General features: G+C 40.7%; 1 pseudogene; it reads left to right on the top strand.

Moving 5' to 3' along the window:
• The window catches only part of LOC148149750 (uncharacterized), a 194,816-nt pseudogene extending 174,005 nt beyond the window's left edge, over positions 1-20,811 (top strand).
• Positions 20,812-21,585: the final 774 nt, after the last annotated feature.

The raw sequence follows: 21,585 nt of genomic DNA, 5'->3' as shown, positions 1-21,585 counted from the left end.
TTCTGGATAGTTTATTCTCTGGTTGGTTCTTTGACATATTGCTCTAGTAACATATCCCTAATATACTCTGAATTTGTTCTCATAGATACACTTTGCAACTTGATTGAAAGAATTAATATGAAGATTAAAGTCATTCATAACTCTTGCTCATTTCTTTTTACATATCCGGTTTGTTGATTTGAACCCATTCTTACAGTGTGGCCATTATTTGGCTTCTATACATTACTCCCACAAATATCTTTATTCCTTTGCTGTTATTTGCTTTCACCCACATGGACTCTAAAAGTTCCAAGCATCACAACTGCCTTAATTACAGCTTGTATTAAGTGATTTCCTACCACTTTTTCCTTCCCTGCTATCTCTCTGAAAGGCCAAATATCCCCGAATGTTAAGATCCCTGTTCTGATTTCCTTATAACCATTTCTTAGTAATAGCTATGAGATCGGATCTACTTAAATCACTTTGCAGCATCAGTTTGTCAAACTTATTCCGAATGTGACGTGCATAGTAGATTTTAGGCATGCCTTTCCTTTTCCCAGTTTTTAATCTTCCTGATTGTTCTGTGTACAGTGGCCCAATTTGCTTCTCGCTTTTGATTATTATGCCTAGTTTTTAAAAAAAAATTTACTGCGCTTTCATTAATTATTATTATTGGTTCTCCTGTAATTTTTTCTTAGATTCCCAAACCTGCCAATCTATTTTAAACCAGCCGCAAACACATTAGCAGATACTTGCCTTGAGGCATCATTCCTTGTTTGCCTAAGTATAACCCATTCAGTTTGTATTGGTCCCAGCTCCCTTAGAAATAGTTCCAGTGTGGAAGGAATATAAAAACCTCCCCCTTGCACCACCTTTCTATCATGTATTCAATGGATATATCCTGCTATTGCCATCCTGACAAGCACGTGGCATTGTCTGGTAATCTTTGAGGTCCTACTTTTCACCTTAGTGCCTAGCTCCCTATACTCAGGTTTTAGAACCTTATCCTTTTTTAAAAACTTATGGTACTGGTGCGGATGTGTACTATGACCGTTTACTGTTCACCTTCCACCTCCAGCATGTTCTGTAGCTGCTCTGAGACATCTTGACCGTTTTACCAGGGAGGCAACATACCATCCTGGCATTTTTTTTTGTGGCAACCTATCTACAACCCTAACAATTGAACCTCTCTAACTATTGCATCCTGACACTTTCTCCTCCTGTCACATGGAGCAGAACCAACATGAATTTGGCTGTTAGTGGTTTCCTCTGAGAAACCATTCCCCTCAATAGTATTCACAGCGGTATATGAATTTTGCAGGGGAGTAGTTATGGGAATTCCTGCACTGGCTACCTAGTTCTCTTACTTTGCCTGGTAATCATCCATTCCCGTTTTGCCTGTGGAGTCTTAGGCTACAGTGTGACCACCACTCTGTACATGCTAACCACAATACTCTCAATTTCACAGATGTTGCACAGTGTCCCTAGTCTCGGCATTGGGGACACTTCCTGTACACATGTTGGAAGTACTGAAAAATGTGCCCAGCTTCCCACATAGAGCAAAAGGAGAACACCACAGCTTTGAGATCTCCTGTTATGACTTACCATTTTGGAGTGAATCTTTAAAGAATCTTTAAAATCAAATAATTTCAATAACTTTAGGGCCTTCTTCCCTGTAGCTTGTTAAAACAGAATATAGCTTTTACAAACTGTAAACTACACACAAAAAAACTGTAAGCATTAAAACTAATACAAATACTAACTGTCTGTTCTCACACAATCAGCGGCTTCTATTTGCCCCATATCAATTTTCATTCCTGATCTTCCGTCAGGAGCTCTGCCTGGGCAGCTCCGATGAAAGATTTCCCACTGCCCTGCTCAGCTGCTCCTTGCCAGATTCTTTCTCCCTGACCTCCTGTGCATTTACTTTAAGAGTTCCCCTTATGCTTGACATTCCCTTACATTTATATTAAAGAGCAGAAGTACTCATCAGCAAGAGAAAAGACAGAACTAATCACCACTCCCCTCTCGCACTTAACATCCTGTTTCCACAAACTCCAGTCACACAAATGTAACGAGGCTGCATTCCACTTTGATAAAGTCAGAAGAAGCTGTGTACAGACTTCCAGGAATTTTCTGTTTTATCTCTGGTGGGTATTGCATAGACCATGTGTCCATAACTGAAGAATAATGGCATCAACTACTTTTAGTTTAAACTACTGCCTTCATTTTGGTTAAAACCTCTTGTTAAAAAGTCCTAAATAAAATCCAAAAGAACAATGGATGCTGGAAATCAGAAACATACACAGAAATTGCTGGAAAAGCTTAACTGTTCCTCAGAACTTGGGAAGGATCCCTGGACCCAAAATGTTAACTCTGATTTTTCTCCACAGATGCTGCCAGACCTTCTGAGCTTTTCCAGGAATTTCTGTTTCTGTTTTTGTTTCTTAAAGAGTCCAATGTCAGCCTCAACCCAATGTATTGAAAATTAATATAGCAACTGGCACTTTATGAATCAGCAGTCTTGATCAACTTTATATATCTGAAAATTATATATCTGCAAAAATTCAGAAACACAACTGTGCTCGCCAAAGAAACACAGTGACTACAACTAAAGGTCAAAGGCTAAGAAGACAGTAGCAAGTATCTCACCTTCTGACTTGTCAAAGCCTGTCCACTATGCACAAAGCACAGTTGCCTGAATTTGTGCAGCTCCCAACTACATTCAAGAAACTTGAACCCAATCAGGACAAGGGAGTCCCCTTAATTGGCACCACATCCACTGGCATCCACTCCCTCTGCTACTGATGCTCAGCAACAGCAGTATGTACCATCTACAAGATGCACTGCAGAAATTCACCCAAGATTCTCAGACAGCACCTTCCAAACCCACACCCACTTCCGTCTAGAAGGACAAGGGCAGCAGATACAGGGGAACATCACCACCTTCAAGTTTCACTCTAAGTGACTCAGCATCCCAAATTGGAAATATATGGCTGTGCCGTTACTGGGTCAAGGTCCTGGAATTCCCTCCCCAGTGGCATAGTGGGTCAACTCACAGCAAGTAGCCTGCAGTGGTTCAAGAAAGCAGCTCACCACCACCTTCTCAAGTGCAACTTGAGACAAGAAATAAATGTTGGTCAGTCAACAATACCCAAATTGCACAAACAAATTTTTAAGAAGTGTGAGATGCATACATTTTCACAGTATGTTTCCCTTCTTTAGGTTGTCTGAAGCATATACCTTTATTAGAATGAAGGTGGGTTCTGACATCTTCACCAACGTTGGTGATAGTCTACTCTCGAGAAGAATGTGGGCACAACTCAGTTACTTTTCCCTCTTTGCACTACTCTGAAGCTTTGAGAGACTTGCATTTGTGGCTTAGTAATTGTAATGAGGTCAGCCAGGTGGACCTCATAGAGTATGAGTTCCCTGACTGGGGCTGTTAATCTGATCCAATCAGAGAGCCCTGGCTGACAGGTAAGGACAAGATTGTCAGACATCATGATTACTATGAGATCTGGCTCTGATGAAGCTGGGTCACTGTCAAAGACTCTCTGCATGTAAATAAACATTAACTTGTTGGTAGGATTCTGGCCTCTGTGCATTCTTTTGGTGTCACCCTTCCATTATTCAAATCTGAAACACTTTGTGGGGAGAACATATCCGAAGTTGTGACACCCAACTCTTTAGAAAAGAGAATCACATTTGTAATGGATAAGGCTTACAGTTTTCAAGCCAAATTTGATTTGATCACTATAATACCATGTCCATTTCAAATGTGATTAAATTTAACAGGACAGGGAATATGATGCAGTGCATGAGAGAGTCACTGCATTCCATTGGAAAATATTGCACTTCAGTTTTGCATCAGATGAAAATTAAACTTGACTTGTCAGCCATTACAAATTGTTTTGACTGTAAAGGGATGATGTTGTGAAATGAAATTCCCCCCAAAAGAATGTGCAATTCCTAAATAAGACAGATTGACTTTCATCTATCAGACATAGTTATATGAATTTACAGAGTTTTATCATTAATATCATAAATTGAGGAATTTTCTGTGTGGCTTTAACATGATTTTCCACGTCAGATTATTATGGTGATCATGCATCTGCAAAGCCAATGCCTGCTCCCAGCACGTATGACTCCCCACCTGCAGAACAGTAATCAATTAAATTGTGTTGCTAAATCAGTGTGCAGTAAAAATCCAAAACTACAATGCCAATGTTGATAGCTGACACAAGTCTGTTTTTCTTGATTTAAATCGGATCATTGCACTTAGTATGCATACAGTGATGCACCATTAGCCAAACAGTTGTTGATGTTGTTTCTTGGCGTTGGAGTTATTTCAGCTGTGCTCTCAATGCTGATAAAATGCATGGGAACATATCTGTTATGAAAGCCAACAGAGCAGCTTCAATCCCTCCCTGTAACTTATAATGAGTAAAATCCTCTGCTAATGCATAACTCACTTCATTTGGAAGAAAATCCTTAAACTGCTGAATTTCATTCCCTGCTGCATACCAGCTCAGATGCCTGCTGGGATTTCTTTAATTGAAATGATAATCCAGCTGCACGAACCAGTGGATGGAGTTGCGATACAACAGGGGCCAAAGCATGACAGCAACATTTCACTGTTAGACAGCTGGCTACGAATAATTCATTTTCTGCTGTGGTAGGAATTAGTTATTTATGATTTACAGTTTGACATAATGGGCAGAATTATGTTACCACACTTGCTGATGGTGCAAAAGCATATCTCGCATGATTGTGAGAAGCAGTTTCTTTGTAGAGAGGAAACAGGCCAAAATATGTTGACAATCTAATCTAAAAGATCACTGAATGGTAAAAGAAAGGCACCTTTCAGAGTGATGGAAATTTTACAAGAAATTTTCCAACACAAGATGTTATGCAGAAATATGGGCTCGTTATTCATTTACATAGTTAGGGCTTAGTTTTATGTACCTTTCTATACAGCTAAACTTGGCATCATTCATGCACTGACCATTACCAACACCCTCACAAAACCCCTCTTCATTTCCAACCACCATATCAGGCCTCTATGACAATGATCAATATGATTAAATGAGACATCTAACTGCTTTGGATTCAAATCCTCAACCTTCAGAATTTGGGGTATGCTAGACTCCTACGCTTGAAATTTCCACTGGCTGGGAAGAGAATGTGAATACACCTTAGAAAGCTTCAGCTTCCAAAAACTGACATCTTTTTTCTTCTGTTAAACTTTAACATGTTTGATTGAATAGCTGAACTCTCAACAAAATTAAATGACAGAAAATAGAGATGTTCTTGGAACAAACACAAATCCAAAAATATCCCATGGCTGAAATCTATCATCTTAGGCAGAAGTGCATGTCACTAGGGAGATGCAACAATCACACAATTCCCCTTCTATATATGGCCTCAGATTAGGCCAGGGTTTCCAAATGAGTAAGAGCAGATTAATTAAAGATTATGTTCTATGTTTCACAAAAGCTCCTCAAATTCAGATGACTATTGGAGGCTGTTCAAACAGAAGACCATTTACTTGTCTATATTCTACTAATATCTCTTTATTTAGACTGCACGGATAGTTACCTGAATCACCAATGTCTTGTAATACTAATTGACGTAACTCAGTTCTCGCTATCTAGAACCAATGAAACCTTGGAGAGAACTGCAATGAACATACTAGCAGAACTCTTGTTCCTGACTACATCAAGGAGTGCTATCTCTTTCTGGTGCAATGTGATTTTCCTTACAACACAAGACTAATAATGTATGTGTGAGACATAACCAATTACCAAAGGCAACATTTAATCTGTATTTTGAAAACCACTTTGGACTATTCTGAGAGACTTACCCCATGCACAAAGCTGCCACGTTCTCCCATTTTTCAGGATCTTTTGACCATTTTTTGGGAGGGAAAATGATTTGAAGAAAATGCTATATATTTGGTTGTTTTTCTTTATAGCAATGTATACCTTCAGGAGTTAATTACAAGTGGATAGAGGTCTCATATCTAATCATATTGATCGTTGTCACAGCATCCCAATATGGTGGTTGAAGAAAACATTCTCTGTCATGAAAAATAGATAGTGAATTAAATGTGATATTTGCCCATCAATTTTTTTTTTTACTAATTAGCTTATCTTAATGATCCATATACTCCTTATAAGCATGGCGTCAGAGAGCAGACATTTCCAGGCATTTAGCAGAGGATCTAATAGGTATTCCTTTGCTGTCTGTTAATGATGAGAGAAAATAATGGCAGAAACAGAGGCATCATCAATCAACATGGCTTTGAAAAAGGCTGCTGCACCATCCATGAGGCACTTAGAACTGAGAGCTGTAAACAGGTACACAAGAGAAAGGTATTCTTCCAGGCAAGTAAGTCTGTTTGTATCAAGTTAGATAGCCCACAGTTGTGTCAGTTATGCCTTTTTTTTAATGTTGTAATATTAGCCAAAGTTACCTTAATCTCTTTTAACTAGATCAAAAGGAAAAGAAAAGATCTGTATTCTGAACTGTGTTGTTCACAAATGCCAGGTGCATTAACGCATCTTGTAGCTCATGAAACAGTATCAGTGGAACGAAAACACTAACTCTGATTTTTCTCCTCAGATGCTGAAAATCCTGCTGTGTTTTTTCAGCAATGTCTGTTTTTGTTTCTGATTTCTAGCATCCGTAGTTCTTTCATTTTTTTTTGTACCTCATGAAGCCATTCTGAAGTGTCGATACTGGTGTAATGTCAGAAACACAGCAGTTAATTTGTACACAGCAATGTGCTAATTGTAGTAAAATGGGATATTGAAACACAAATAATGATGATATAAATAATGATGCATCTCTGACACAAGCAGAGAACGACAGAACACACAGAGAAAAACATTTAATGGGGACTCAAGAGAAACACTGTACTAAAGTGCTTTATTCAGTATAAAAGATGTGTCTGTTTCAATGGAGAGTTTGTAGGATTACAGAAAGTGGGAGAGACTTATTCTAAATTAAGGATAAACCATGGATGTAAGGACTCGCAACAGTAACAGCCAATTAAGAGAGCGCAACTTCTCAGAGTGCAAGTGTTGACACTTAATCCCCTAAGAAACTAAAAGAATCCAAAATTTGTGAAAAGACAACCAGCAGGCAAGAGACTATAGAAGAAGTAAAATCCATAGCCTTCACTGTAATGGCTGAAGACAAGGCTACTGCACAGTTGATCTGTTTTTTTCTGATATTGAATGAGGATTCAATATTAGGCAGGAAATTGGGATAACTCTTCTGCTACTCTCCACAATAGTGCTAAGGGATTTTCATGCCCACTGTGGAGGCTGATTGAGATTCATTTCAAAATTGCATAAATGATCAGCGCCTCCAGTAACACAGTGCGCCCAGAGTTCTAAAGTGTTAGACCTGGAGAGGGATTGTACCTTCAACACTGTGACTCAGATGTGAGAACACTACCAATTGAGTCACAACTTACATAATCAAATCTTATTTGTTGTTTCATAGATCCATGTCCCTTTGAATTACATTAGCAATTTAAAGCCAACCTTTATAGTAAAAATTATTCTATATTTTTACTGGCTAAAAACCACTGCCTGAATTTTAAAAAATACTGAAAGCATTGCATGGACTTGCATAGCAATATCTAAGGTTGCTGATCATTGATGTCACTGTAACTTACACATTCCAAAGTTATTCAAATTGAGTCAGCTTGTCTGCAGGAACTCAACAAAGGTATTGGCCTAAGAGGAATGAGTCACTTCTCATGATCTATTTGCAAAACATCGAAACAAAATCTGAGTGTGGAACAAAATAATTGTAATAATCACATCAGACATTAGACTCTGGCTGTGTGAGGAACCCTCCTAGCCAAACACTTAATCAAGTTGAAACAATGCATCTAGAATCCACGAGCATTGGTCATTTATGGTTCATTGGTCAGTTAGAAGGAGAGAATGATATAACAAATCAGCCTTTATGTCTAAAAACCTGTTTTCAAAGGTACACAGGTCAGAAGCAAAAAAGTTGATAAAGAGTGGACAACTTCCTCTCTCTCTCATAGAGTCATGGAGCCATACAGCACGGAAACAGACCCTTTGGTCCAACCAGTTCATGCCAAACATAATCCCAAACTAAGCTAATCCCACTTGCCTGCTCCAGGCCCATATCCCACCAAAACTTTCCTATTCATGTTATCTATTCAAATGTCGTTTAAATGTTATAATTGTACCCACATCCACCAATGTGGTATTCTTTATGGTATTTTAATACATTTCAGAGGGAAAATCAGAATCATGGGAGCACAACAGCTGCCCCATTAAGGGCAGTAAGACAGCAGGTTTCCACTCCTGAAAGAATATAATGAGCTGCCTGCAATTGGAATTCATGGTCATTTTTAATATACAAGCTTTTTATTTCCACTTATAATTGAAACTATGCTTATGGCCTCACTTTGACACAAGTTCGCATACCTTTGAATGTGAAACCTCCGGAAAAGAACCTAACAGTGCACTGACTGACAAAAAGTCTGTTTTCAACAGGGTGGCACAGTGCCTCACAGTGCCAGGGACTGAGGTTCAACTCCAGCCTTGGGTAACTGTCTGTGTGGAGTTTGCACATTCTCCCCATGTCTGCGTGGGTTTCCTCTGGGTGCTCTGGTTTCCTCCCACAGTCCAATAGCTGTACAGGTTAGATGAATTGGCCATGCTAAATTGCTCATAGTGTTAGGTGCATTAGTCAGAGGGAAATGGGTCTGGGTGGGTTACTCTTTGGAGGGTCGGTGTGGACTTGTTGGGCCAAAGGGCCTGTTTCCACACTGTAGAGAATCTAATCTTAAAAAATAATTTGCAAACTGCCATGACCAATTCATTTCCAATAACATAGCCACAACATTATCTTATCTGCACATGTGAAGTGCTTTGAGACCAAATATATTTTCTTAATCCACAGTTATCTTGGTCAATACACAACAGGGTGTTGCATGTAGAACTGCTGTTGAAAAACAGCCAAGTGCTTTGAGTTTTCTTCTTGAATTTAAAAAAGCTGAAAGCTATTTTACTTTTATCACTTTAGATTACATAATTCTTGATGTGACTATGGGTACCATATTTGGAAAGTTAGCAGATGACATAAAAATTGGCTATATACTGGATATAATAGAGGATAGATGTAAGCTCCAAAATTATACTGATGGGTTAGTGGAGTGGGTAGGAAAGTGGCAGATGGAGTTCAACTCTGTCAAGTCTGAGGTAATGGATTTAGGGAGGTCAAGCAGTAAAAGGAAATATACAATAAATGGGAATAAACTGAGAGGAGCTGATAAAGTGAGAGATCTTGGCATGCAAGTTCAAAAATCCTTAAAAATAGAAGTACAGGTAGAGAAGGTTATAAAGAAGGCATATGGAATGGCGTTTTTCATTTGGAGAGGTATAGAATACAAAATTAAGGATATAAAATTGAATTGAAACTGACGAGGCCACAACTGGAGTATTGTGTGCAGTTCTAGTCACCATATTACAGTTTACTCTGGAGAGTGTGCAATTAATATTTACTAGAATGTTGCCAGGGTTGGAGAATTGAAGCTACGAGGAGAAATTGGAGAGGGTGGGATTGTTTTCCTTGGAACAGAAAGCTGAGAGGTAACATTATTGTGAGACACAAAATTCTCAGCATTAGAGTAGACAGGAGGAACCTATTTCACTTGGCAGAGAGTTCAAAGGCCAGGAGTCATACATTCAAGCTAAAAGCAGAAGGATTAAAGGGGACTTGAGAAAAATCTGTTTTTACGAAGAGGGTGGTGTGCATCTGGAATTCGCTGCCTGTATTTGTGGTGGAAGCAGAGACCATAAACTCTTAAGAAGTATTTGGATCAGTACCTTAAGTGCTTTAAGCAGCAGGACTATGGGTGATATTTAGAAAGATGAGATTAGAAAAGGCATTTGGATGTATCGGAGTTGACATAGACAAGATGGGCTAAATGGTCCTCTACTGTGCTGTATCATTTTTATGGTTCTAACAGTTAAATAGGCGTTCAGAAATGGAGGAGGAGAAAGTAAGGACTGCAGATGTTGGAGATCAAAGTCGAGATTCCTGATGAATGGCTTATGCCTGAAACGTCAATTCTCCTGCTCCTCGGATGCTGCCTGAGCTGCTGTGCTTTTCCAGGACCACACTCTCGATTCAGAAATGGAGGCCTTTATTACAGTGTGGCAAAATGGAGAATTGTCAAATCCTTCTGAGGTGAGGGTTGAATGTTCTTAAATTAGTAAAATACTAATTGGATGAATTGGAATTCCTTTCCCATTATTTTGAAGTCTGAAAAGAGTTTGAACTTTAATGAAGAGTCTGCACAAGTGACTGAAGTAGATTTCATCCTTTACATAGCTTAGCTGACCTACACAATCTGTGTAGCCAACATAACTAAGAGGCAATTCTGCTGGATTGACAGAGGTAATATTGTGAAAATACATACAACACTGAATTCCAGTGACCAGGCTTACTTTTCAGCTGTAATTGACTGTGCAGCTTATCTGTTAAAACATCAATGGTGTTCATAGAGGTTTTGCACAGAGTGTCTAATAGCAGACACAACCCCAACTTACATGATGGTGTATGTACTGTGCAAAACCACTATGAACACCATTGATGTTTTAACAGATAAGCTGCACAATCAATTACAGCTGAAAAATAAATCTGGTCACTGGAATTCAGTGTTGCATGTATTTTCAACATATTACCTCTATATATAATACATACACCATCATGTAAGTTGGGGTTGTGTCTGCTATTAGACACTCTATGTTTGCCATAGACAAAGATTTGAAAACCAAATTGATAGTTACCAACACCATAAAACAGATAAATTACGCATCAACATACTTAAACCATCTCGACCCTGCATCTATAGGGATACTTTAGTTTAGCCTGAAATCATCCAAATTGTCCTGTATTCTTTTTCATTTTTATCAGGCTCTTTAAAAAACTGCTTTTAAACATTTTGGAGCTGAAACCCAAAAGAGTACTTCAACCTTCCCCCAAGTGTTCTTCCCTTCTATGTCAGTCAAATGGCATGGAATTGATGCAGAATTTAATTACAAAAACCCTTCTTTATTTAACTATTTAAGTGTCAATACTCAAAATAAAACTTACATTGCAACATTTACTTCTTACTTCATCTAACTAAACTTCAAGTTTAACTCACTTCAGTTAACTGAACTTTATTTTAAACTTAATTCACATTTAACTCTAACTCTAGCCTTAACTCTATAAGTTTGGCTTGAAACAAGTATCACCCCAATTTGAGGGAAATGGCAAAAAATTTGCTCCAAGTGTAGATTTTACTTGTGGCTCTTTGTCTCTCTTTACTGGTTTATACCAAGTTGTGAACAGTTACATTCTATGCTCCATGTAAGGGTCACAGTGGTGCCAGTATGTAAAGCAGACCACTATGACACCTTCCTTCCTTGTTCAACACAGGAAACTTCTGACTACAGCTTCCAGAACAAATCCCCAACATATCCTGGTTGCAGCTTTAACCTAGGTCAGAACTTAAACTAGCTTCACCGAAGTTCCCAACATGCTTGATGATAGCTCTTAACTAGTCTTGAAACCAATTCTCCTGCTGGCCACCTGACCAAAGACAGCTTCATCTTGGAGAGTTGAAAAATGTACTTGTGCAAAAGATACAGCTATCCATTTTGATGCTCAAGGCATATTATTATTTCATTTTGTGTGATACTGTTGTACGTCAGGCAGAATAGAGTCCCAGACAAAAAAAGATCAAACTATTCTTGATTCCACAAAATTTGTAAGGCAATTCTGGAGCAGCTGAACTGATAGTAGTATTTGCAAGAGATATATTAAAGTTCCGTATAAATAAGTTCAGTTGATGATTAAGATATTTTATTATGCTGAGATAATAAAGCTTCTTATTTTACTCGAGTCACTCATAAGCTTAAAATGAAAGGTTCACCAGGCTGTATTTTTGGAAGGACATTGATGAATCTTTGAGACTTTGCAACGTCATCTTTCTGGTGCGATTCAAACAAAAAATCTCAGATTTGTTCAGTTTCTAATTTTGGTCACCTTGTAGCCATGTCTCTGTAATCACAATTAAATCATACCCATTACCTCAACTTTTGCATTCAAATCATTAGTGTATTTTTGCAAATGCAATATCTTTACTTCAGCCTTTTACACATTATTCTCCCTATTGCTCTTACTGCTAATTGCCATTGTTACCTGTCTACTATTTTGGTTACTACACTTATATTTCCTTCCACCAGTTTTGCTTCCCTTGAATCTGAACTCCTACTTAAGTTCCCTGTCACCTACTAATCTTGTTTCAATACTCTACAAAAGCAGTAGCACATTTCCCTGTGAGGTTGTTTGTAGTCTTGCTACTGAGATGCCACCTTGCACAATTCCTGGCTGCCCTATATCTGTTACTAGCCACTCAGAAATCATATGCTGCTCTCTAATGCCTACTTACCAGCCACATATTCAATTGATTTTTTTTTTTCCTTTTTCCAATGCTCATTAGCAATTGACACAAGGGATAATCCTGATATTGCTATTTTGGAGATCCTGCTTTTCAATCTCCATCCTTATTAACTAAAATCTACTTTAGGACCTCATGCCCCTTCCTCCATAAGTCATTAGTATCAACATGGGGGAATTACCTCTGGATGTTCACCCTCCCCTAGAAGAATGTCCTGCCACTGATTTTTGACAACCTTGACCTTGGTATCAGGGATGCAATATACAATGCAGCAGTCATGTTTACAGTCGCAGGTACAAGTATCAGTTCCCCTAACTAAATAATCTCATCATTATTGCTCTTCTACTCTCTTCCTTCTGTACAGCTGAGTGACTCATGATGTTACTGAATAGGCTCTGACTCCGCTACTCTGAAGATCCTTTGTCTCACCTGCAAAAATAAACTGATTTTCTAATGAAATCATCTCATGGAACTTCTGTAGTACCTGTCTGGTACTCTTGGATTGTTTGGCTGTCATAGAGTCATAGAGATGTACAGCACAGAAACAGACCCTGCACTCATTCCTTTTCTGTCTATACACCCCTCTGCTGTGTTGTGACCACTTCACTAAACATGCTATCTCTGTATTCAACGTCTCACAGCTGCATAACAGTGACTCTAGCTGGAGAACCTTCTGATAGACATGTTCCTCTTGGGCACATGCTGCTCCCATAACTTCTCATATTCGACAGTTTGAACACTCCACTCAGCTGAGTCATCTTGCCATATTTTGAGTGCCCCAACTAGTTCCTACTCGTAGAATAGTTTGCCAGTTACTCACTGACAGTTCGGTCTACTGCACTAACATGGCAGCCAAATATTGAACGTTGAAGGAGTAAATAAGAATGAGGAAAAGCAAAAACTATCTGTATCTTACCATTCACTGATCTCACTCTGCTAAAAAATGTGCCCTCCTCTCCACCATTTTCAGCTGCATCAACAATGACCATCCTTCCATCTTAAGGCCAGAGTAGGAATGTTCACTGGTGATTGCACAATTTTCAGCATCATTGATGGCTCCTGGGATATTGAAGCAGCCCATGTCCTCATGCAAAAAGAATCCTAAATTGAACTTTGAAAAAGTTTGATAGGATGTGGCAGACTGTGAGTTACTCACTACAGATTTCCTGGTCTTGTCTTGTAGCCGCAGCATTTATTTTATTTATTCACGGGTTGAGCCAGTTTCTGGTCGATGGTAATTACCCAGATTGTTGATAATGGTCTTTCAAAGACTTTTTTTCAGTTTTTTTTTACTGTGGACATAATTTTATTGACATACTAATTCATTAGTCTTTTAGACACAATGCTGGTAGACAATAGCTTGCTATATTCCAGGTTTCAGCTACTTCACTGCAGGGAAAGAAGGAGATTGAGAAAGAGACCCCTTCTCTGTTGTGGTCAGGATTGTAATGTTCGCACATATTCTGTTCACTTGTCCAGGAGACATGCTAATGACTTCTGAGCTCCACAATAGGCCCTGATAACATGAACCAATCAGTCTCTGTCTCCAGGCGAAGCTTGCTCTGCACATTCCCTTGGTGCTGCGGCTTCTCAGATATCCTCCTCCACTGTTTGAACAATGTAACAGTGTAAAAACAACTCATGCGAGTTCCAACAACTTGTTTTTACAAGTTCAGTGACTCATTCCGCAGTGTATTTTAAACCAGTTCTTCTATTATTTTATGATGTGAATGTTGCTGGTGTTAGACTGGGATGGACAATGTCAGAAGTCACATGACATCAGGTTATAGTCCAACAGGTTTATTTGAAGTCACAACCTTTTGGAGTACTGCTGCTTCATCAAGTGGAGTCTGATCACACCTTTCTACTATTTTAGTCCACATTCCAAAATTTTTAAAAATGTTTTTACAGGATGTGATACAATCTACACATTGATCCTTTCTGTCTAAAGTATCTCTCATTTGTCTCAATCTTGCTGTGGAAATATTGAGGAAAATGTAGTGGTCAACTGTGCCGTACAACAGTGCACTGATGTGAAAATACCTTGACACATTATCGCTGGACTGTTAACCTAGAGACCCAGATAATGATCTCGGGACCCAAGTTCGAATCCTGCCATGGCAGATGTTCTGCCCCATGACTTGTCCGGACTTGTCCTATCTGCCTATCTCCTTTTCCACCTATCCACTCCACCCTCTCCTCCCTGACCTATCACCTTCATCCCCTCCCCCACTCACCCATTATACTCTATGTTACTTTCTCCCCACCCCCACCCTCCTCTAGCTTATCTCTCCACACTTCAAGCTCACTGCCTTTATTCCTGATGAAGGGCTTTTGCCCGAAACGTCGATTTCGCTGCTCCTTGGATGCTGCCTGAACTGCTGTGCTCTTCCAGCACCACTAATCCAGAATCTGAAATTAAGAGTCTAATGATGACCAATGTTGATTGTTGGAAAAACCCATCTAGTTCGCTAATGCCCTGTCAGGAAGGAAACTGCTGTCCTTACCCGATCTAACCTTCATGTAACTCCAGATCCACAGCATTGCAGTTGACTCTTAACTGCCCTCTGGGCAATTAAGGATGGGCAATAAATGCTGCCTAGCCAGTGATTCCTTCTTCCTGTGAATGAATAAAAAAAAATACAGAAGAATGATGAACAGGAGCAATGGAAATCACAAGGCTTATGAGTTGAGAAGTACCAGTGTTGTAAAATTTAGATGTGTAGATGCTTTAATAGACATCAGTTCAGTATAATTCACAGCTACATGAAACACCATGTTCCCTTTTCACACCTCGTTCAGGACATGTATCATCCATAATTTATTTGAAATCTTTGGGTAACAATGGGAAGCAAAGCAGTCAGCTAGCTTTTATATGCTGCTAAAGACATTAATCACATGGAAAAATGGTTTTAATAACTCTGTAGATGGTGAATGATTAACTGTGAAGTGAATAGCTACTGCAGCTTACTTGCTTAGACACAAAATGTTATGCATTGTCACAGAAATTAACGATAAAAATGGAAATCAGCTAAGTGTAAAAAGATATTTTTTACTTGGACAAAAAATGCTTTTCAAAAAAAAAGCAATGATTTGGATCATTTATTTTTAGGAGTTCTCATTGAAAAAAATAGCATCCTGAATTAGTTGAAATGGTGGTACAGTGTTAATGTGGTGGTACTGGTACCCTTTAAAATAGTTTCGTAAGTCACACAGGTTCAGGTCAATTATAGATGGGCAAAGTATGCTGCATTGCCAGTGGCATATACATCTCATGAAACAATAGCCTTCTGAAAATGAATGAAAAAGTACTCATGTTGACACCCACTGGCTCTGGCAAGACTCAAGCAGTGTTACCTCTAAGCTGCACCTCTAAAATCTCCAGTGCATTGGCTTCCGCATTCAGAAGCCACTACCAGAGGTCTGCACAGCAGCAAAAGATACTTAGAGGGAACGTTGCTCTCAAATCATGTACCAGTTCAGTGACATACTTTGAATGGTTAAGAGTAATTCCAGTGTGTGACTTCCATCGTTATAGCTGGTCTTTAAGCAAGAATGCATTCAACTTACAGGAAGTCAACATTTGAAAGCAAAAGCTGTTTGTGAGGGACAAGTTCCAAAACTTGTCCGGACTCTGTCTCGCTTCATTTCACATGTCATGAAAATCTGACACACACTAAGTGACTTTTTCCAATAGAACCTATCAAAATCATTAGAATACTCAGTTATCATGCGTTTACGAACTGTAGAACTGTATATATACTGAGAGATTTGGAGTCACTGACTCTGAACATGCACCGACATTCTGTGTAAATAGTATTCTGAGAGATACTTTTATGTTTAAAGCAAAACTGACTTGATGGATCTTGCTCATCAAAACCACTGCATATGTTAATAGAGTATTCACAAAATTGATATAAAATGTGAATAACTTGGATAAATGTGAAGTTGTCCACTTCAATGGGAAAAAACAGAGTGGCAAACTATTGTTTAAGTAGTGATAGATTGGGAAAAGTTGATAAGTAAAGGGACTTGGATGTTCTTGTACACTGTCCATTGAAAGCAAACATGGAGGTACATCCAGCAGTTAATAGTATGAAAAATAGTATGTGGCCTTCATGACAAGAGGGTTTGAATACAGCAGCAAGAAGGTCTTATAGTAGCTATACAGGCTGTGGTGAGATGTTTTGGTCAACTTACCGAAGTAAAATATACTTACCATAGAGGGAGTACAGCAGAAGTTCAACAAATTGCTTCCTGGAATGTTAGGTTTGACATTTAAAATGAGATTTGATCCACTGGGGGTATATTGACTGGAATTTAAAATGAGAGGGGATGTCATTGAAATGTATAAAATCCTGACAGGGTTCAATAGACTGAATGCAGGACTGGTGTCTCCCCTGACAGGAAGAGATCAGCATAAAGGGCATTGCTCTCAGAATGTGCTGCATGGATTTCAGACTGAGATGAATTGGCTTTGGTGACCAAACCAAAAACATATTTATAAAAGAAATACTTGGAATTCAAGGAGTTAAAGGTATCAAGGGAAATGGGGAGAGAATGGGAACATGATTTTGAGATGGATAACCACCCATGATCAATTTTAATGATGGAACAGGCTCTGAGACATCTCTGAACATGGCACAGGGAAGCAACGTACCATTCAAAAGTTTTGTTTACTGCCATAGATGCCTGTCAGTTCCCCTTAAAACTGGAACCTCCATCACCAAAACACTCCCAACCTATCTGTCAAGTGGTGCTGGTGCCGTCATTCGAGGTCACAGTTTGCACAAGATTAATGGCTAGGTCATCATCAATCACTTGCTTGGCACACTCAGGATCAGGGAGTCACGGGAGTGAGTATTGGTCAGTACTCCAGGGCTATCACAAGTTGCAGGGAGATTGTGTACCATTAGTTGTCAGCTGCAAACACAACAGTCAGGGTCTGCTCAGGCATGCAAAGGGGCTGATCGCTGAGGTTGGTCAGAGGTCTGAAGCAATTATGGTCCTGAGAGTGCATCCATCAATTATTCGGGAGGGTCAAAGAGGGCCTATAAGGACAACAGAGGGAACTATTGTTAAAAAAGGTACAAGATTATAGGCCGGGAAAATGAGAGTCATTTGCAGAGTGTGTCGGTGTAGGCATAAAAGCAGGGGAGGACCTGATAGCTAAGGATTGAGAAAATTAGTCTGTGACCACTACCATGGCTTCCATTGGGGGAGTGTAGAGGAGCAGAGTGTATCATTATGGTGCACGTTTTGAGTTCAGGAGCCAGAAAGGACAGTTGTAGGCAAAATTGAATGTGATGAGACTCCATATGTTGGAAAAGCACTGTCAGGCTAGTGTGAGGTTAATGGAGATTCTGAGGAGCTACCTGGTGACCAGGTAGAGCACACTATTGTCAGTCCTCCATGAATGGTGTGCCTACCCATCACGTTCCATTTTCTAGATGTGAAGTGCTGCGAGAAAATGACTGGGACAAAGTCCAGGGTGGGCATTGAACACCATAATACTTACTGAAGTATTGAACTTATTGAACACCACAATAATGTAGCAACGAATACACGAAGCAGCCATTTGCAAACTGCTGCTATGTTTCATTTAGAATCCTATCATCGCTCATTTGTTATGCATGTGAAGATGCATGGGGGCGGTGAGTGGTTGGATAATGGCCAAAGAGGATTCCATCACCAAAATAGCTCAACAGCAGCTTTACCAACTGAGTTGGTCAAGTCCTAAAGGATATAATAGTTGGTCTGTAGTAGCACATGGTGAAGGAACCATCATGAGGGAAAAACATACTAAACCTTGCCGTCATCAATCTGCCTGGTGCAGATGCATTTGCTTTGCAATATTCTGTGCACCGACATCCAGTTTGGATTCTGCCAGGGCCATTCAGTTCCTGATCTCATTACAGCCCTGGTTCAAACGTGGACAAATGAACTGAAACCCAGAGATGAGGTAAGAGTGACTGCACCATGCAATTGGTGATTGCAAATTGAATGTTGACATTTCAATAGTTCTGAAGTTAGTTGCAATAATGTTAGAAAAGGCCAATGATGGCAGAAGCCAAATATTATTTGTGCAATTCCTGAGTGTGCTATGGAAGCCATACAACTTCACCTCATCATCTGTAATTTAACACTGGTCTGAACTGAATGCAATCAGAAGTTACACCTCTTTTCCCTCATCCACAGCCCAGACATGCCTTGCCCTGTCCATTTGCCACTGGGTGGTGGGGATCCCAGTGGCTGGCTCTCTACATGGGAGTCCTCCCCCTTTCACTCAGGGCTCTGGGATGGAGGGTGCTGCACGCAGCAGTCCCTTGCAACCGCAGATTGCGGTAGTTCACAGACTCCCAGCCCAACTGCTTGTTCTGTGGTGGTGTGGAGTCCATGGACCATGTATGCATTGGGTGTGGGCACTTGCACTCCCTTTTTAGTTTACTAGAGAACCTTCTCCTCTGCACTTGGCTGCACATCAGTCCCATGCTCCTGATCTTTGGGCAATCAGTGCGGAGGGGGGAGGGTAGGTCAGAGGTTCTCCTCTGGGTTTACTCCTGGGCCTGGCCAAACTGACCATAAACAGGTACAGGCTGCGGGCCATGGAGGGGGTCGTTAGGGCCGACTGCTTGACCCTCTTCCGTGGTTACATTAGAGCCCAGGTGTCTCTGCAGAAGGAGCACGCAGGTCCACCAACACCCTTGAGCTGTTCGGGGAGAGGTGTACACCACACGGAGTGGAGTGTTTTAGTTCCCCCTCCAACTCCATTCTGATTTAGTCCCTGCCCTCCCCTTCATGTTTTGATCACACAGCATTGCCCTTTGATGTGAAGGGCACTGCTTGTCACTGGCCACTTGGGTGTTTCCTTTCTTCCTGGTGGTGGAAATTTGAATAAGGATTTGTACACCTGTCGTCTTTCACTGTGTCTCACACCTGCACACACACAACATGGATCCTGGGGAAAATATAAGCACTACCCCTATGCAGTTAGGTGATAGTGTGGGGGTAAAGAAAGAAAACGGAAGAAATTAAAAAAAAGAAAAATATCAATGGGGAAAAATTACAATCAGAAGTTAATGATTAATATGGGTTTGGGATGGGAAAGGAGTTAGCATGCAGCAGGTACTACCTTTTGATGGAAAGCCCGGTTTTGTCGAAAAGTCACTGGACCTGAAATATTAGCTCTGATTTCTCTCCACAGATGCTGCCAGACCTGGGAGGTGAGCTTTTCCAGGAATTTCTGCTTTGGTTCCTTTTGATGTAATGTGCTGGTCACTCAGCCAGAGTAGCACCTCCACCAGGTTGGGGCACATGCTGAGGCTGAAGGTGAGTGGATGTTGGAGACATGTCCTTATTTATTGGGGAACAGCATGTCTTATGGTGTGGGCACTGATGACTCTTCTGAGATCTAAAACCCACTCTCGTGCTCTCTGTTTCCAATGTAGGTCATTTCCACTGAGTGATCTGTGTCCAGCTGCTGGTGGGTTGTTGATTAATCTGGTTGCCTTCCTAAGAAGTTGAAGGCAGATACAGAAGCACCCATGATGATGACGATCCCAAAAGCAGCAGAAAGCCAACATGGAGACCAAGGAGCTGCCAGCTCAAGGAAAGGTCTTGGCTGCTGGGGCCCTCAGGTTGCGTGGGGTCTATAGGAGGCCCAGAGTTCTTCAGCTCTGATTCCAATTGCTGGGGATGAGTGAGCCTTAGTGTTGACATGGGCATTACACGTCCTCTGATGGAACTATGCCCGACTCTGGAGCAGGACGTAAGGCTGCAGGACTGGGCGGACATCTTCTCCCAGAGACTGTGAAGGCGACAGCTGCTTCAAACTTCTATGTGACTGTAATTTTTCTTTTTTTAAATTTCTTCCTTTTTCTTTCTTTTCCCCCACACTATCACCTAACTGCATAGGGGTAGTGCTTATATTTTCCCCAGCATCCATGTTGTGTGCAGGTGTGAGACACAGTGAGCCACATATGACCTGCGATCTCTCAGTCGTGCCCATAAAGACAGTGACCGTGGCCATCTGTGCAAGGTCATGCCAGTTCATTTGCTTCCCCCATGATGAGGTCAGTGCTTTGGACCAGGCGATAGGATTTGTGAACATACCATTGACTGTACACACATTGTGCTGACCAAAACTGTATTGCCATTTTACAGAATTCACAATTGGGAAGCTGCTGAAGCTGCTGCTGCCCTCCAGGAAAATCCGGACAGAGTGTGCCATATCATCCTGGCGTGGTGTGTTCTGTACAGTTGGAGCTGTCAATGAGGTGGTGCTGGATACTGAGGATCTGAGGGAAAACTCTTGTCTTCTATGAAGGAGGATGAGAACATTGAGGAGGACAAAGCTTTCCTTGTCTCTGACAGAGCTAAGCAGAGTTGGGTCATACAAGAAAACAGGACCTCATTGACATCCGGTTCCAGTTGATCAGAGCTGGAGGTGCAGCAGACCATCTTGATTAATGAAATAGTCATTGGAAATGATGTCAAAGTCTGATTTTCAAGGTGGCGGTGCCAGCACAGTAGGTAGTGCTTGGGCTCCTCAGCCTGTCCACTCCAGGACAGTGGCATTCTTTTCTCTCTCTACATTCAATCTTCTTTTCTTGTTTTCTTCCTTCATAAAGACCGGAGCGGTGTCAGCAGGGCAGCGGCTGTAGCATTGGTGATGTGGATCGGTACTCCTGGTAGCAGCAGCAGTACTCAGAGTGGGGACTCCTGGCTGTGGTCGGCCAGGAGCCTGGATTCTTGGATGAGGTAGGCCTGAAGCCTGGATTCTTGGCAGTGGCTGCACCCAGACTGGGAACTCCTGGCTGTGGTTGTCCTGGAGCCAGGACTCCTGGCGGTGTCAGCAAGGCTGCAATAGCTGAGTCAGGGTGTCCTGGGGCATTGGTATCAAGGTTACTGTACCCGGAGTGCAGATTCCTTGAGGTCCAGAACTCCTTGCAGAAGTCCTGGACGTGTACCTGAAGCCCAGTTTGAACATAAGACAAATTCTATTTAAGTAATTTCTTTTTATTCTTTTCATAGCTCAAAATGGCACTGGATTGTGGCAGCAAAACACTTTTCACTGTATCTTCCTGGATGTATGTGAG

The sequence above is a fragment of the Chiloscyllium plagiosum genome, unplaced genomic scaffold, assembly GCF_037043375.1.
Source record: "Chiloscyllium plagiosum isolate Xiang-an unplaced genomic scaffold, Cpla_swu_hap1 HiC_scaffold_6, whole genome shotgun sequence".
Lineage (NCBI taxonomy): Eukaryota > Metazoa > Chordata > Chondrichthyes > Orectolobiformes > Hemiscylliidae > Chiloscyllium > Chiloscyllium plagiosum.
The sequence above is the reverse complement of the archived record's forward strand: the minus strand, read 5'-3'. Positions and strand labels throughout refer to the sequence as shown.